Source organism: Pituophis catenifer, unplaced genomic scaffold, assembly GCF_029215685.1.
Source record: "Pituophis catenifer annectens isolate HBS135680 unplaced genomic scaffold, rPitCat1.0.hap2 SCAF_8, whole genome shotgun sequence".
In the NCBI taxonomy this organism is placed as follows: Eukaryota; Metazoa; Chordata; class Lepidosauria; order Squamata; family Colubridae; genus Pituophis; species Pituophis catenifer.
In genome coordinates, this window is record NW_027256888.1 from 23082058 (window position 1) to 23100100 (window position 18043).

The window sequence follows — 18043 nt, forward strand, 5'->3', positions numbered from 1 at the left end:
TCTGAGTCTTTCTTTCCTGCCCGCTGCCCTCCAAAATCCAAATCCAAATTCTTCTTCTCCGATAATCCAAAAAGTTTGAAGCTTTTGTTTTCCTGCTCTCACCACTGATTCTCGCACCGTACTCACTCTCTGCTTCCTATTGCTCTCAATCGGGGTGTCAGGCCTCTGAGTCAGCAATGCCGGCTGTCTTCTTCTACGTCTGGATTAAGGGTCCTTCTTGGTGTGGTGGGAGATCGCACCTCTCCACACCTCCTCCGAAGATTCCCCTCTTTCTTGCCGGTCCCACTAGGACTGATCCTCACCCTTAAAGGGTACCAAAATGTTAGAAAATCGGCACTGGGAATGGAGCGATTTTTCCTATGTCGCCTCGACCCCACGTCACCGCCGGAAGTCCCGTCCCTTTATTTCTAAGATGTCACCTTCCTCCTATTTAGCACAGTCAGCACAGTTAGTGTCTCTTCACCACCACACAGTCACTATCAAGACAGCTTCTTTAGAGTTTATCTTTCCAAGCCGCAAAGCTTTGTCACAATCCCAGTCGTAATCCAAATATGTAGTCTGCCTTTAAAATTTTCAAAAAACACCCATTCAAACCTTCAGTAACTCCTTCCTCTTGATCTGACAGTAACGGTATCCATCTTCCCAGGCCTCCGCTCCCACCGCTAAGTCGCCATTTTTCCCACCTTGGAGACTCACTTGTCAACAAATGAAATTCGTAGGTCTCAAAATCACAAAGAATCCCTCTAATATCCAACTCAATTTCTTCAATCTCTGCCGATACTTCTTGCTGCTTTCCTCTCTTCTCTTCCTATTCCATTCAGTTCAGGCTGTCACACCTCCAGATCCACCATAAAGTCCAGTCTCTTTCGTGCTGAATCCAAGGGGTTCCTCTTGCTGTAACGGGAGATCACGCTTCTCCCCATTACCCCCGGAGCTTCCCCTCTAAATCACTCGTCCCTCCAGGATCCAACTTTGCCCCTATGGGCCTCCAAATGCGAAAAATCGGGCAAATGAAACGGAGCCCCGTTTCTTTGTGCTGTACCACTGTGACGTCACCACCAGAAGTCCAATTTTTTATTTTCTTGTTTTCCTCCCCAAAAGCTAGGTGCGTTTTATGGTCCTGTGTCTTATGGAGTGAAAAATACAGTACATACATACATACATACATACATACATACCAAGTTTCCCAAAAATAAGACCCAACCAGAAAATAAGCCCTAGCAAGATTTTTCAGGATGCTTGTAAAATAAACTGTACCTCAAAAATAAGCCCCAGTTAAGATCATCAGCCAGATGGACACATTTAGTACAGTATTTCTCCAAAAATAAGACCTAACTGGAAAATAAGCCCTAATGCAACTTTTGGAGCAAAAATTAATATAAGACCCAGTCTTATTTTGGGAGAAACACAGTATTGGGCTTTTTTTTTGTATCACGGCAAACAGAACTGGACACTATTCCAAGTGTGGCCTCACTAGTGTAGTATAAAGCAGTATTATTATCACTTCTTGTGATATTGATGTCACTTTTTGGTAACACTTCTTGTGGTTCCTCTGTTGATAGAACCTAGGTCTGCATTGGTTTTTTTGGCAGTTGCAGCACACTGTTGGCTCATAGAACATAGAATCAGAAGGCTAGAAAGGACATCAGAGCTCTTAACCCATGCTCAAGGCAGGAGTCTTTTCCCAGGCTTTCACACCCACATCAATACTCTAGAGCACCTTATCTAGTCAAAGCCAGTAGCTGAATCATGATTGCTCTTGGCTTCTATCTGACTATCCTGATACTTTAAAAACTGTTTGAACAGTCTGGGACATGCAAAATAAACTTCTGACTCTGTTTTAGTAAAATAAGACATTAACATCAAATCACAACTTTTTACTTTTTCATAATAATATGAACCACCCATTTCTGTAAAGATCTATCAATCTACTTGGTAAAACCCAAAATTAAAGTTTCATTCTTTTCCACTTCAAGCACGAAGTTCAGAAGCGGTCTCCAAGTGGTACCCAATCCACTTAGACAAATGGTAAGGGATATGGTGGGAAAATATGAAATTAGTAGTCTCCACGACCTATAAGGAAAACATTTATAAGATGATATATAGGTGGCATCTCTCCCGTGATAGACTGGCTAAAATGTTTGCTGGACAATCGGTGGTTTGTTGGAAATGCGGGCAAGAAAAAGGCACTTACTATCATCAATGGTGGACATGCCAGGAAGCAAAAAAATTTTGGGGGAAAATTAAAAAATGGTTGAATGAGATTTTAGAACAAAAAATTGAATGGTCACCAGAGACATGCTTGCTCGGCTCCAAACCAGATAAGATCAAGAAGGATTCATGGTATTTAGCTCTTCACATTATTACAGCGGCGAGATTGATATACGCTCAATTTTGGAAAAACCAGAATATCCCATCAGAGGAAGCAATCATAAAAAAGATTCTGGATTGTGCAGAAGCTGATAAATTAACCAAAAAATTAAAAGATAAGGACCAAACCCAAACATGTTTATCCTGGGAGAAACTATATATTTGGCTAGAGAAGAGAATGTCATAACCAAAGTAAATGTGGAAGGATTGTTAAGGAGGAAACTATACTAAGTGAGGTCGGTTAGACCTAATTGAGATATTAAGAGAGATGAGTTGCCCTATCTCCCCTGGAATGTAATATTATATTGAATACTCAGATATGAAGGTACCATCTGTACCTACCATTTGTGTGTCATTTGTAATGTTCTTTGTGTTGTACGTTATTTATATGGTGTACTGTTTTTTTTTTTGTTTGTTTTTAATGGAAAATGTAAATAAAGACTATTTTTTTAAAAAAAAAAAGTACTTACGTTCTTTTCTTTAATCAAAGTAGTCAATTTTGCCATTTCAGCCAACTCCATCAACTCCACACTTCCTTTCCAAGATGGCGCTGCCGACGGCTGCCTCGGTGAAATGCTCTCTAATGGTTTTTTTTTATTTTTTATTACTCTTTGCTATTCTCTATGGATTTCATACTCATGAGACCATTTGCTAAGAAATAAGCAATGTTTCTTTAAGAAGCAGCTTTCTGTAACCTCAAAAACCCCCCATCCCCCACCCGTCTTTACAAACGCGGAGGAGATTCTAAGACAGGAAGAAGCAAATTCCCCGGAGCTATGGATCACCAAAAGCAAATGCAGGAAACACTGTAAAAGAGGTAAAAAAAGGAGCCTTGGTGGCGCAGCAGACTAAAGCACCGTTAAGTAACACCAGCTGCCTGCAATTACTGCAAGTTCAAATCTCACCAGGCTCAAGGTTGACTCAGCCTTCCATCCTTTCGAGGTAGGTAAAATGAGGACCCGGTTTGCGGGGCCAATAAGCTGACTTTGTATAATAAAAAGAACACCGCTTGTGGGGGGGGGGCGAAAGCCCTACTAAGCAGGTATATACAAAAGTATGAAGGCTATTGCTTAACGCATTGTAAGCCGCCCTGAGTCTCCGGAAAAGGGCGGCATATAAATCGAACCAATAAATAAACAATAAATAAATAAAAGAGCAGGAATTTTGAATAGACTAAGGAAGAGGAAGAACAAAACAACCCCGCTCCCTTCAATCTTCCTAATTTACGTTCACTTGCTAATAAAATGGATGAAATATTCCTTTTAAATAGATGCAATTCAGATTTTTACAATGCAGCAGCCCTATGCTTCATTGAATCCTGGCTAAATGAGGAAGTTGATGACAACAGCATGCATATACCAGGGTTTCAGATAATAAGAGCAGACAAAATTGCAGAATCATCAGGTAAAAAGGGAGGAGGCTTATGTATATATATCAACAACAGCTAGTCTCGATTCGACTGGAAGCATCCTGGCAAGACTGTCGGGGATTAGCGGGCTCTGATGAGCCTCGCGAAATCCTGGGCTGACGAATTGCTGCAGAGGGGTCTTCAGACCGGATCTGTCCTGTAAGGACAGGGAAGAAAGAGAGGTACCTCGGAAGACCAAGAGGAAAGGCAAGTTCCTCGGAGATCAGAGGAAATTCTCTCTGACTCTGCAGTGGGGGGCGGAGGTCATTACGACCGCCAGTAAGCTGGGGCAACCAGACCAAGCAATGTGCAGGAGTGGAGAATTGAGCAGAATATTGATGCCGGATGAGTGATATCTAACTCATAGGCAGAAAGGGGGGAAAAGGATTTTTAAAACAATTGTAAATGTCCTGGCGTTATAATAGCGGCTAATAGGTGTGGGAAAGGACGGAAGAAGAAGATTAAGGCGGAAGTTATAAAGCAACAGAACCCGATTAGAAATTTGTCTGTTTTGGATTGAAAATACTTGGAAAACTTTAAAAAAATTAGAAGAACTAAGAACCCGAAAAGATTCTTTCTCAATTTGGAAACTTTAAAGGGAGGATTTTAAAAAAAAAAAATGAAGAAAAAACTGTAATAGAAAGGACTGGTTAAAGACTTTAAATTGAAACTTAATTGGAACATAACGTGGAAATTGGACTATATAAATCTGGACTGAATTTGAAATTGATTTGGTGTATATAAAGGTGAAAAGAAAGGAAAAAAAAGTCAAATAAGTAAAAACTATTAAAACAGACTGCAACCAAAATGGATGCCTTTTAAGCTCGTCAATTGTAATTGTGGATTGTAGAGAGGCATCTTCAGGAGGAAAAAAAATCGTTATAACACTGAACTTTTGTTTTGGAAAAAGAAAAAAAAATTGGACTTTGAAAGAGATAACAGCATGTGAAAAATTTTAAGGAGTGTTTGTTTACAAGCATTTTGGCTTGGAGAGAAAAAAAGGATTATAACGTAACTTCAATTGGAACAATATCAATTTAGAAAGAACAAAATGGCACAGGAATTGAAGGAAATGATGATAACGATATACCTATCATTGAAAATGGAAATAAGGGTAATGACCACAATGTTGCATGGAAAATGGAAACTTGATGACCAAAAAATTGACTTAGGATACATTCAAGCTGACAAAGAAATAACTAATGAGAAGCAAGGAAAAGAGACTGAAAATAAAGAAGAGGACAAAGACAAGGAGGATTATGGAAAATTAAATGATTATGTGGGTAGTAATAATAAAAAGGAGAACTTAAAAAATTACATTGGGTTTAACAATGGAAAAAAATAGAAAAAGGGGAAAGAAACAAAAAAAGGATGGAATAGAAAGAATATAAAAAACTGAAATGATTACAGAGAAAATAAAAAAAGGGGAAAGGGATGGAAAATAATAGGAAAGATACAGCAAAATAGAAGAGTTTATGATTTTAAAAAACAAAATGATTATACTGGGATTAACAGTGGAAAGGTAAGAAAAAGGGAAAAGAGAGTTCAGGATTTTAAAATACAAAAGAAAAGGGGAAAGAAAAATAAAAATAAAATAAAATATAAAGATAGAAAGGGAGAAAGAAATGGAAGAGGAATATGGGGTAAAGGAAATAAATACTAGGGAAAAGATGAAATTGTATTTTTAATGAAGTGATTTTAAAACCATATGGAAGTCAATACGCAGAAATGAACTGTATTTTTAATGAACTGAGTTTAAAATATATGGATATTTTTATATTTATTTATAATTTATAATTTAGGGATATTCAGACTCAACCCCTCCAAGACTGAGTGGCTGTGGATGCCGGCATCTTGGGTTTCAGGCACCCCATCACTTTTGATGGGTGGGGAAAAACTTGCACCCGTTGATAGGGCTCGCAACTTGGGTGTCCTCCTGGATGCTCGGCTGTCCCTAGAAGACCACCTGATGGCCGTGACCAGGGGGGCCTTCGCACAGGTTCGCCTGGTGCGCCAGTTGCGCCCTTTCCTGGACCGAGATTATCTTCGCACTGTCACTCATGCCCTGGTTACTTCTTGCTTGGATTACTGCAATTCCCTCTACATAGGCCTGCCCCTGAGATGCACCCGGAGACTCCAGCTGATCCAGAATGCAGCCGCACGGGTTGTTACGGGAGCCCCTCGTTACTCCCATATAATACCTGTCCTGCGTGAGCTGCACTGGTTACTAGTGGTTCTCCGGGTCCGCTTCAAGGTGCTGGTTCTCACCTATAAGGCCCTACATGACTTAGGTCCAGGATATTTCCATGACCTTCTCCTGCCTGCCTCCCACCATCCTGTTCACTCACATAGGGCTGCTCTCCTCAGGGTTCCGACAGCGAGCCAATGTTGTCTCGCGCGCCCAGGGGTAGGGCATTCTCTGTGGGTGCTCCCACCCTCTGGAATGAGTTGCCTACCGAGCTCCGGACAGCTCCTGATCTCCGGTCCTTCCATCAGGACCTGAAGACTTGGCTGTTCAAGCAAATAGGCTGACTTTTATTAATTATTATTTATTAGTTAATTTGGATTAAAATGGGATTTTGTTGTACATGTTTTTAACTTGTGTTCGCCGCCCTGAGTCCTTCTGGAGAAGGGCGGCATATAAATACATGAAATAAATAAATAAAATAAATAAATAAATATATGATGAATGTAATAATTGGAATATTTTTAATTAATGAAGGGTATTGTAACAAATGGAATATTCTTAATTATATAGTTGGAATTTAACTAAATAAGAAAAGAAAGTTGAAATATTGGATTATGAACTACCCAGATATATTTAACTGGTTTTTGATAAAAATGTCGAAGTGTACTATTTGGAACAATTGATAAAGAAAAAACTATTTGAGATTGGAATAAGAGAAAGAAAATAATTGGGAATTGTATTATATTATATGAATTTAAATGTAGAGGTATTGGAGTAAGATTGATACTTAATTGGTTTTTTATTGAATATGTTTAATTGTTGAAATGTATTATTTGGAATAGTTAATAAAAGAATCATTGGTGATTGGAATAAGAGAATTTAAGGTAATAATTGGGGATTGTATTATGTTATGTGAAGTTAAATTTAGGGGTTCAAATTTTAAGGAGGGAAAAGAAAAAATGAACTATATTAGGATGAGAAGTTAAGATGAAGGGTAATATTGATTTCTTAGAATTAGAGAGAATAAATGATTTGAGAAAAATTATATATAAAATTGTGTTAAAGATGAACAAAAATCTGTATAAATTTAAAACCGGGCCAATATTCTGTTCAGAAAAGATGCATTGTATGTTTGTTTGTGTGTTTAAAAAATAAAAAAAACTTTACTAAAAAAACACAACAGCTGATCTCAGGATATAATTACAATACATAAATTCTGTGATGAAATTCTGTGAGAGTCTTTATTTATCAACTGTAAACCATTTTACTCTCCATGTGAGTTTTCCTCATTTCTCCTAATTGCTGTGTATGTTCCTCCACAAGCCTGTGTAAACAAGGCATTACGAACTCTAGCTGACCAGATTTTGGAGGCTGAAGCCAAATACCCAGATTCACTGGCCATTATTTTAGGTGATTTCAACAAAGGTAACTTAAGGAAAGAGCTTCCAAAATATTTTCAGCGTGTCAATTGTCCCACTACAGTCAAGAATACTTTAGACCAGTGGTTCTCAACCTTCCTAATGCTGTGACCCTTTAATACAGTTTCACATGTTGTGGTGACCCCCAACAATAAAATTATTCCTAAGACCATTGAAAATATTTGTTTCCCGATGGTCTTAGGCGACCCCTGTGAAAGGGTCATTCGACCCCCAAAGGGGTCCCGACCCACAGGTTGAGAACCACTGCTTTAGACCATTGCTACACAGCACTAAAATATGCTTATCAGTCCTTACCACAAGCAGCTGTGGGACACTGATCATTGCATGATTCACCTTGTACCTGCCTACAGACAAAGACTTAAAACCATGAAACCAACAATTAAATCAGTGAGGACCTGGACTAAGGAGGCATAGTTAAAGCAACAGGCCTGCCTTGACTGCACTGATTGGAATGTTTTCGAAAATACCTCTGCAGACTTAGATGAACTTACAGATACTGTAACATCATATGTCAGCTTCTGTGAAGACCTATGTGTACCCACCAGGAACTTGTGAATACACAGTAACAATAAACCTTGGTTCATAGCTATCCTTAAGCAGCTATGTCATATCAAAGAGGAAGCCTACAGAAAAGGTGATAGAATGCTGTACAATCAGGCCAGAAACGTATTAACAAGGGAGATCAGAACAGCAAAAAGAAGCTACTCTGAAAAGCTAAGAAATCAGTTCTCAACAAACAAGCCAGCAAACATGGAAAACTCTTAAAAATATCACCAGTTATGGCAAACCTCCTTCCCAGGCTGAAGGAAATCAACAACTGGCAGATGACCTTAATGTGTTTTACTGCAGGTTTGAAAGGAAACTACAGCCACCTATCTCCACAACCCCCATCCTAGACACACCAACAACAGCCAAACCTTCTTCAACTGACCCCATCCCATTGGGTTCACAACCCCTGGTGATCACAGAAAAGGAAGTGCAAGATCTATTTCGCAGACAAAAGCCAGGAAAAGTCCTACAACATCTTGAATCTCCAAAGATCTATGCAAGGGTCCTCTTTGTAGACTTTAGTTCAGCATTCAATACCATCATACCTGACATTCTTCTAACTAAACTAAATCAGCTAGCGGTACCTGAACACACTTGTAAGTGGATCACAAGTTTCCTAACAGACAGGAAGCAGCAGGTGAAGCTAAGCAAAATCACATCAGATACCTATACAATTAGCACAGGGCCCGCCCAAGGATGTGTGCTTTCTCCTCTTATCTCTATATACCAATGACGATCCATCTGTTAAATTACTGAAGTTTGCAGATGATACAACATTTATTGGTCTCTTTCGAGTCAACGATGAATCCGCATATAGATGGGAGGTTGAACAACTAGCCTTGTGGTCCGACCGGAACAATCTGGAACTGAACACACTCAAAACCGTAGAAATGGTGGTAGACTTTAGGAGAAACCCTCCCCTACTACCACCTCTTACAATACTAGACAACACAGTATCAACAGTAGAGACCTTCAAATTTCTAGGTTCTATCATATCGCAAGACCTAAAATGGACACCTAACATCAAAAACGTCATCAGAAAAGCACAACAATGTTCTTTCTGCACCAACTCAGGCAGCTCAAATTGTCCAAGGAGCTGCTGATACAGTTCTACAGAGGAACTATTGAGTCTGTCATCTGCACCTCTATAACTGTCTGGTTTGGTTCTGCAACCCAACAAGACAGACACAGACTTCAGAGGATAATTAGAACCGCAGAAGAAACAATTACTACCAACCTTTCTTCCATTGAGGACCTGTATACTGTAAGAGTCAAAAAGAGGGCTGTGAAAATATTTACAGACCCCTCACATCCTGGACATAAATTGTTTCAACTCTTACCCTCAAAACGACGCTATAGAGCAGTGCACACCAAGACAACTAGATACAAGAACATTAATTTCCCGAATGCCATCACTTTGTTAAACAAATAATTCCCTCAACACTGTCAAACTATTCACATTAGGCTGCATTACTATTGCTATTAATCTTCTCATCGTTCCTATCACCCATCTCCTCCCACTTGTGACTGCATGACTGTAACTTTGTTGCTTGTATCCTTGTGATTTATATTGATATTGATATTGATATTGATTGTTTCCTAGTATGATTTGATTGCTTATTGTACCGTATGACTGCCACTGGGTGTTGTGCCTTGTGATTCTTGATGAATGTATCTTGTCTTTTATGTACACTGAGAGCATATGCACCAAAGACAAATTCCTTGTGTGTCCAGTCACACTTGGCCAATAAAGAATTTTATTCTGTTCTGTTCTGTTCTGTTCTGTTCTGTTCTATTCTGTTTCCCATTCCCATTCCCATTCATCCATAGTAGGAATCGAAGTGTCCTTCCATTTTTGTGCTGCTGTCCACATATATAATAACAAAGTTCCAAATTTTTTCTCTAGTTCTTTTTCCATTAGGCCCAAAAGGAAAAGTTCTAGTTTCATTTTTATCTCCATTTTCAAATTTTTCTGTATTAAAATATGAATCATACTCCAATTTTTTTTTCCTTTATTGCACGTCCACCATAGATGATAAAAAGTCCTTTCTTTACTTTTACACTTCCAACGTTCATTTAACATACCTTTATACATCTTAGATAACTTATCTGGTGTTAAATACCAACGGTACATCATTTTACAGAAATTTTCTTTTAGATTATAATTTAATGTAAATTTTAAACCCTTCGTCCACATATTTTCCCATTCTTCAAGCATCACATTATATCCAAAATTCCTTGCCCACTGAATTATACAATGTTTTACATGTTTTTTTTCCAAATTCAATTTCAATAACATTTTATAACTCTTAGCAGTAATATGTTCATTGTTGCCACATAATAAAATTTCCAATTAATTTTTAACAAAGTCAAATCCATAGCACTTTTTGTCCAGTTTAAATCTTTCTTTCAGTTGTTGATAAGTAAACCAATGGCAAACATAACCTTCTGATTCAAGTTCCTCTCTTGGCTTTAGTATTGGGTCACCAGAGTTGAAAGATAAAATTTTACCATACATCAACCAGTCTGGCTTCGCCACCATTTCTTTTCTAAAAAAAGCTTCCAGGGATGACGGACAGCTTCATAGAGAGCCTTGTATTATATTTATTCCAAACTCTTAGTATGGCATGTGTAACAAAATGATTATTAAAATCAACATTAACTTTACTTTATCATACCATAAGTATGATAATGCCATCCAAACCTTAATTCATGGCCCTGTAATTCAAGTAACCTCTTATTCTGGGAGACTCAGCAATTCGTTTGCTCAGGTCAAACAGCATGCATCAAAATACAATTTAATATCTGGTAGATGCAAACCCCCTCTTTCCTTAGCATCCTGCAGTAGCTTATATCTAATTCTTGGTTTTTTCCCTTGCCATATGAATTTAGAAATGTCCTTCTGCCATTATTTAAATGGATTGTCAGTTGTAAGTATTGGTAACGTCTGAAATAATTCATTATTTATTTAGTGTATGGCTGATCACACACAATATTAAAACACTTCATTTTTACAGGTTAAAACAATTTTTAAAAAGCAGTAAGAAAACCTAAGAGGAAAACAAAGAAAATTTCAGAGTTTAACGTCGAGTTTGGAGATTCAGTCAGTAGCTGTCGTTGTTATGCAGAGGAAGTCCCTAAAATCTCCTGGATACCTTCTGTTAGAGCATTCCCTCACTATATGTTGGATAGTCTGTCGGGGGGCCCGGTAATTACATTGTGCTGAAGGTGTCTTTCTCCATTTATACAAGGAGTTGGCACACACCCCATGAGTCATTCTAATTCTATTGTATGTCACCCATGTGTGTCGGGGTAGATTAAATCCTGGAGGCATACTATTAGGATTAATATGCTCAAAAATATCTTGGGGGGAATAGCTACTCCACGCTTCCATCCACTTTTGTGTGGTGTTCTGATGATCAGCCATCATTAAGCGCTGTCAAGAGTGGTGGATTTTTTGACTTTAATTAGCATCTTAAGAGATCAGGAATGTAGCCATGAATGGGTAGAGAGGAATTTAACAGGATCTTACTATACTTCTTGTCGTCGTAAGTGCGGGGGAAGTATGTGACTAAGAACTGGTAGCCAGTAACTAGGTGTAGATTTTGTGCACCCAGTAATTAGCCTCACCGTATGGTTAAGTTGAACATCAATAAGTCCTGTATGTGAGCTGTTTATCCATACAGGTGCGCAGTATTCTGCTGCAGAGTAGCAAAGCCCAAGGGCTGCACATCGAAGAGTTGGGGCTGAAGCTCCCCAAGTTGTTCCGCATAGTTTTTGTAGAATGTTATTTCTGCTGTTAACCTTGGCAGCCATATTCTGAATATGTTTTTTAAAAGACAGAGTCCTGTCTAAGGTGACCCCCAGGTATTTTGGTGTTGCCTCATATGGGAGCAGTTTGTTGTTTAGGTATACATTGAGTTCTCTTTTTGCCAATTTGTTGTTAAGGTGAAAACATGATGTAACTGTTTTACTTACGCTTGGAATTAACCTCCATTGGTGGAAGTATGTGCTCAAAGTTGTAAGGTCGGCTTCTGTAGCTTCGATGTCCTTGTGGCTATATGCTAATGCCAGGTCATCAGCATAAGAGAACTTTGTTGATAGCGTGGGTGGTATATCAGAAATATATAAGTTAAATAGAGATGGGGCCAGCACGGAGCCCTGAGGGTGTCCGTTATTCAGGTGTCTTTGCTTTCTGATTTTGTCACCCATGATGACTTGAAAGGTCCTTGCTGAAAGCATGTTATTTATTAGGCTACCCATAGTCCTACAGGGGATAGCGTGGAGGAATTTGCTTAATAGGCCCTCCCTCCATACTGTACTGTATGCTGCTGTGAGATCCACAAATACAAAAGATGTTTTCAATTTATTCTGATAGCTGCTTTCAATATGGCTTGTAAGACTGAGGACCTGATCAACACAGCTCCGATAAAATCTAAACCCAGCCTGTTCAACCGGTATTTGTTCATTAATTTTCTGTTCGATTCTGTTAAGTATCAACCTTTCAAGTAGTTTATAATAGACACTTAACAGAGCAATGGGGCGATAGTTTTCTGGCTTATTGCTTTCTTTTCCGGGTTTTAATATGCCGATTACCTTGGTTCTTTTAAATTCTGGAGGGAGCTTACTGGAAGTTAGGATATCTGTATAAAATTTTTCCAGCCATTCTCTTGTGCGAGGTCCAGATTGGATGATAAATTCTGGCATTACTCCATCAAAACCAGGAGATTTTCCAGCTTTGACATTCTTCAGGGCAGTGTCTATTTCAGCTGCTTGGAAGGGTCGAGCGTATTCCTGGTTAGGCAATCCCAGAGTTTTTAGATGCTTTGGTTCTCTTTTCATTAGTTTAGTATGTTTCTTATCATGGGGTACTCTAGTTAACTAAAGTTGACAATTCGAGTTGCTACTTGATCTGGAGTAACCTCTTGTTGTTCACGTTGAGCTGGTTGGTCTCCTTCCAGTTTTCTCAGTAGGCTCCATGCCTTCCTGCTTGAGTGTTTAAAATCTAATCCAGACGTAGTTTGCTCCTATTTCTGCCTACGCGCCAGGTCAAGATTATGAAGAATTTCATCGGCTATCTTAGCATCATCATTTTCTAAAGGTTTTTGGTACAGGTTTTCGCAAGTTTCATTCCATCCTGGGATATATTCCTTACGGAAGCCACGTGGGATGGATTTTTTAGCTGATGACATAATTGCTCCAACAAAGCGATAGTAGCTGTTACTAGTTGCCGGAATACGTCCTATTGTGTTCTCAAGGTCCATCGTGTACTTTTCCCAGTTAGCCTTCTTCAGGTTCCACCTTGGTCGAGGTATAGATCTAATAATAGGTATCTTTATTCCTGTCTTAATGATGACAAGTCTATGTTGGCTATGGGGGAACGTTGGTAGCACTTGTCGAGAGGCAGGTATAGGTTTGAAATAAAAAAAAGCATCTTTGGTAAAATATTTATCTTGATTACAGAGATATAATAGATATCAATAGTTGGAATGTGTGGGAGTAGGAATACAGAGGAGAAGCCAAACTTCAAACAGCCATGTTTATTACAGACAATGACTCAGTAAAACCAGCATGCAATTTCCGGCTGATAGCCCCTTTTAAAGGAAAACTATCAGCCTTTAACCAATAACATTAAAATATGTCCCACACCTGCATGGCAGAAGAAAAGTCTCTGCTCATGCCTGCGCGGACATAACAATAGTGATGTGCAATTTATCCCATCTTTGTAAATTCTGTTTAATATCCCTCCAAAGAGGGACATAATTGTTTTGAAACAATTTTATATTTGTATTTGTTAACATAACCCCCAAGTATTTCACCTTTTTCTCAACCCTAAAACCCGAGTTTTTGTTCAATATATCACTATCCTGAGAAAGCATATTGATCAACATTGTTGGTTTCTGTTTGTTTATTTTGAAACTTGCCAAAGCCCCAAAGTTATTCAATTTCCTCATCAAATATTCTATATTATTTTTGGGTCATGTAAAAATATAACTAGATCATCAGCGAAGGCCCTCAATTTATAAACTTCTTTGTTAATATTTATACCCCTTCTTTTTTCACCTTTTAGATTAGATCATCATTTATAACAATGTTTACATTTACGTGTAGGTTGCTTTAGTTCCTTGGATAAAATTTACTCCAAAGTCAATTTCTTCCAACAACTTAAATGTAAAAGCCCAATTTAGGTTGTTGAAGGCCTTCTCTGCATCTAAAAATATTAAGGCAGCCTGTTCCTCATTATGATATTGTAAGTATTCAATAATATTTAAGACAGTCCTCACATTATCTCTTAGCTGTCTTTTCAGCAGAAAGCCTGCTTGGTCTTCATGTATATATGCTTGTAGAATCTTCTTTAGTCTTTCCACCAGAATGGTGGCGAAGAGTTTATAAGAATTTATATGCCGCCCTGAGTCTTCGGAGAGGGGTGGCAATTAAATAAATTAAATTAAATTAAATTAAATTAAATTAAATTAAATTAAATTAAATTAAATTAAATAATTAAATTAAATTAAATTAAATTAAATTAAATTATTAAATTAAATTAAATTAAATTAAATTAAATTAAATTAAATTAAATTATTAAATTAATTAAATTAAATTAAATTATTAAATTAAATTATTAAATTAAATTAAGTTATAACCCTTGTTTAATAATGAAATTGGCCGATAATTTTTTTGTCTTTAATTAATAAAGAGGAAAATGAAATAGAATTTAATCTTGATAAGATATACAGAATAAACTCCAGGTTTGCCGCTACAAGAAAGTTACCAAGGGTTGTTCTAAAACTGGAGCATGCGCCGGAGCACCGAAACCTGGAAGAGAGCAGCTGGCTGGTGCACATGCACGAGGCAGCCAGGTTCTCTTCCCGGTTCCATCGTGTGCATGCACTCTCTTCCATGCACGCGCTGGCCAGCTGGTCTTTGCGTGAAGACCAGCTGGCCAGCACACATGCGCGTGACGGAACCCAGAAGAGAGTAGTTGGCTGGTGTGCATGCGCGCGATGGAACCTGGAAGAGCAGCTGGTGATGGCGCGCGTGCCCACAGAGAGCTCTGCATGCCACCTCTGGCACACATGCCATAGGTTCGCTATCACAGTTCTAGTTCATTTTGTAAGAAGAATAACAAGGGATTAGGTTTTGGATTGCCATTTTAAATACAGGGTGAAAATGGAAAATATAGATATTATTGTTCTGAAGGAAATTCTAGTCAGAATTTTGAGAAAAAGGAAAGCTTCTGAAGCAGAGAAAAAAATTATTCTGTTGGGATAAATTGGAAGGGGTGATACTTACTTACCATGAGCAAAGGTTTAGGCTGAATTCCATAGAGAAAGCTAAGGATTTTTTATCAGATATAAATTAATTCCATATTCATGTGGAAAACGGGTATAGCAAAGAAGTTAGTGGTTGAGCACGACCCAAAAGGTGGCATTGAAGAAGAAGACGTGGCAAAGAGAAGTAGAAAAGAAAGAAGAAGATGTGGCCAAGATAGTTGTACAGGTATCTATTATTTTACTTAAAGATAGAGGTTAAGTCTATCATGTGGAATATTAATGGAACAAATGCCCCATTTAAGCATAAAAATTATTTCACTATTTGAGGTAACTTAATTTGGCTATAGTCTATCTTCAAGAAACACATATTAAGAAACAAGACAAGAAATATTTGATAAATAAATGTCTATAAGATGGATTTATATCAGCTGGTGTAAAAAAAGATTAATGGAGTTGTTTTATGTATAAAACCCAATTCAAACCTAAGTTACTTATAGCAGATGAATATGGTAGATTTGTAGCAGTGGAAATAGAACTTAATTGAATAAAATCAATAGTGTTGGGCGTGTATAGGCCAAATGATGATAGAAGCAATTTTTTTGATCATTTAATAGATCAATTATTGCCTTTCTCATATGGAGACTGACTTATGTTGGGGGATTGGAATGGAGTGACTACACCAGCTTTGGATAGAACATCCATCAAAGGGGTTAAACCCTCACAGGGTAAATTATCTAAGACCTTCTTTGAATTGATGGATAATCTAGTACTAATAGATTCATGGAGATATAAAAAGGGAGATGTCAGAGAATATACCTTCTTTCCTGAAAGACATACATCTTTTTCAAGGATTGGCATGCTGTGGATATCTAAAAATCTCCAAATAAAATTCTGAAAGTGGAGCAAATAAAATTCTGAAAGTAGACATTCTGCCTAAATCTTTCTCTGACCATAATCCTGTGCTTTTGGCTTTAGGAGGAAAGAGCATGAGTTTCAGATGGGGATTAAATGAAGCTATTTTACAAAAGAAAAAGATTGTAAAAGACTGTAAAAGAAACTACAGGAATACTTAGAGAATAATTAGGGTAAAAGGACAATGTCAGATCCCTAAAAGTGATACTGCCATTCTATTGGAAGAAGTGGGAGACTTGGATTCGATTTACTAGCATTGCCTGTGTCAACAGATATTTTACAACCTATATCCTGGCACCAAAGAGCCCTGAAATCCTCTTTACGTGGAGGAATGTTTATGATAGCCATGTTTCACTTTAAAGGATAATGGTGTGAATGCATGTTTGTTCAGGTTCTCAGGGAAACTAGTAAAGAAAACATCTTCACACTTGTGTATTGGCTAAAATCTGCATTCTGATTTAAAGGGAGGGGTCTCTACTGCTTTAATCCTATTTGTCTTGCCTAAGGATATTCAGATCTTGCTTTAACTGGGTTATCACTTCTGCTTAATAAAAGGTTCCTTTTGAACAACCACGTTTCAAGAGTTTTTACTTTCTTAAGTTGGAAGGAGAGGCAATCATTACAGACGAGCTTAACGACAGTTTGGGATGCTAGTAAACTGGTTATGAGGGGCTATTTTATACAGTACAATCGCTTAGAGAAGAAAAAATCCCAGGAAAAGACGCAAAGCATATTGGATGAAATTAGAAAGAAATTCAGCTGCAAAAGACACCTATGGATCCTAAAATTTTACACCATATTAAATTGATACGGCAACAATTATCTATGTTAACTACAGGAAATAGAAACAAAATTGATCTACCCAAAACAAAGACATTTCGAATCTGCAAATAAATTAAGAAAAGAAAGAGAAAAGACAATGATTGGAAAAAATTGTGAAGGCAATAATGTAATAACAGACAATGAACATATTAAAAAGTCCTTTCATAATTTCTATTCAAATTTGTATAAAAGGCAGGAGATAGATCTGTTAAAAATAGATGAATATCTTTTAAGACAACAGCTACCTAAATTATCACAAACCCAGAAACAACTTATGAGCGATCCGATAACTGCCTTTGAGATATCAGAAGCTATTTAAAAAAGTGAGGTCAGACAAAGAAAGCCTCAGGCCCAGATGGTACTTTGAGGATGAACAACTTCAACCACTAAAGGACACAATGAATGATATATTATAGGGGGAAAATCTACCCCCGACATGAAAAGAATTATTTTTATATTCTAGAAGTTCATTTAAAATTTTCAAATATTTCCAAAATTCTCAACAATTTAGAAGATTTTTTAAAATTTAAACTAAAAAGTTCTATTCTTAAATGTTAGTCTTGGAGGTCTTCTAATCCAATCCCTTGCTCAAGCAGGAGACCCCATACCCTTTTGGACAAATGGCTGTCCAATGTCTTCTTAAAAACCTACAGTGTTGGAGAGCACACAACATCTGAAGGCAACCTGTTCCACTGGTTCACTGTTCTCACTGTTAGTTCTAGGAGTTCTTAGTTCCCTTTTGGTTCCTCCTGTGGCTAATGTTGAAGTAGAACTTAAATGCAAGTGAGGTTGCCCTCTAGATATATTTTGTAAGCCACAAAATATATGTATTAAAAAATGACAGATGAAAAAAGCTGAAAAGAAAAATAAAATCTCAGCTAAAAAGAAAAAATATCTCAATGCAGTACATTTGGCTTTCCTAAACATTAAATTCTGTACCTGCATTTTATTCGTTGGAACTGTAAATAAATAAAGAGGTATGTAAATAAATACCTATTGCTGAGCACATTGTAAGCCGCCCTGAGTCTTCGGAGAAGGGCGGCATATAAATCAAATTAAAAAAAAACAAAAACCTGAAAAT

At 37.6% G+C, this 18043-nt stretch overlaps 1 protein-coding gene across 1 annotated transcript in view; it reads left to right on the forward strand.

The window, feature by feature from the left end:
• The window catches only part of TMEM128 (transmembrane protein 128), a 67344-nt gene extending 64417 nt beyond the window's left edge, over window positions 1-2927 (forward strand). Inside the window, exon 5 of the mRNA XM_070948300.1 lies at window positions 2882-2927. The gene's annotated coding sequence lies outside the window, so the exon portion shown is untranslated. The remainder of the gene's footprint in view (window positions 1-2881) is intronic.
• Window positions 2928-18043: the final 15116 nt, after the last annotated feature.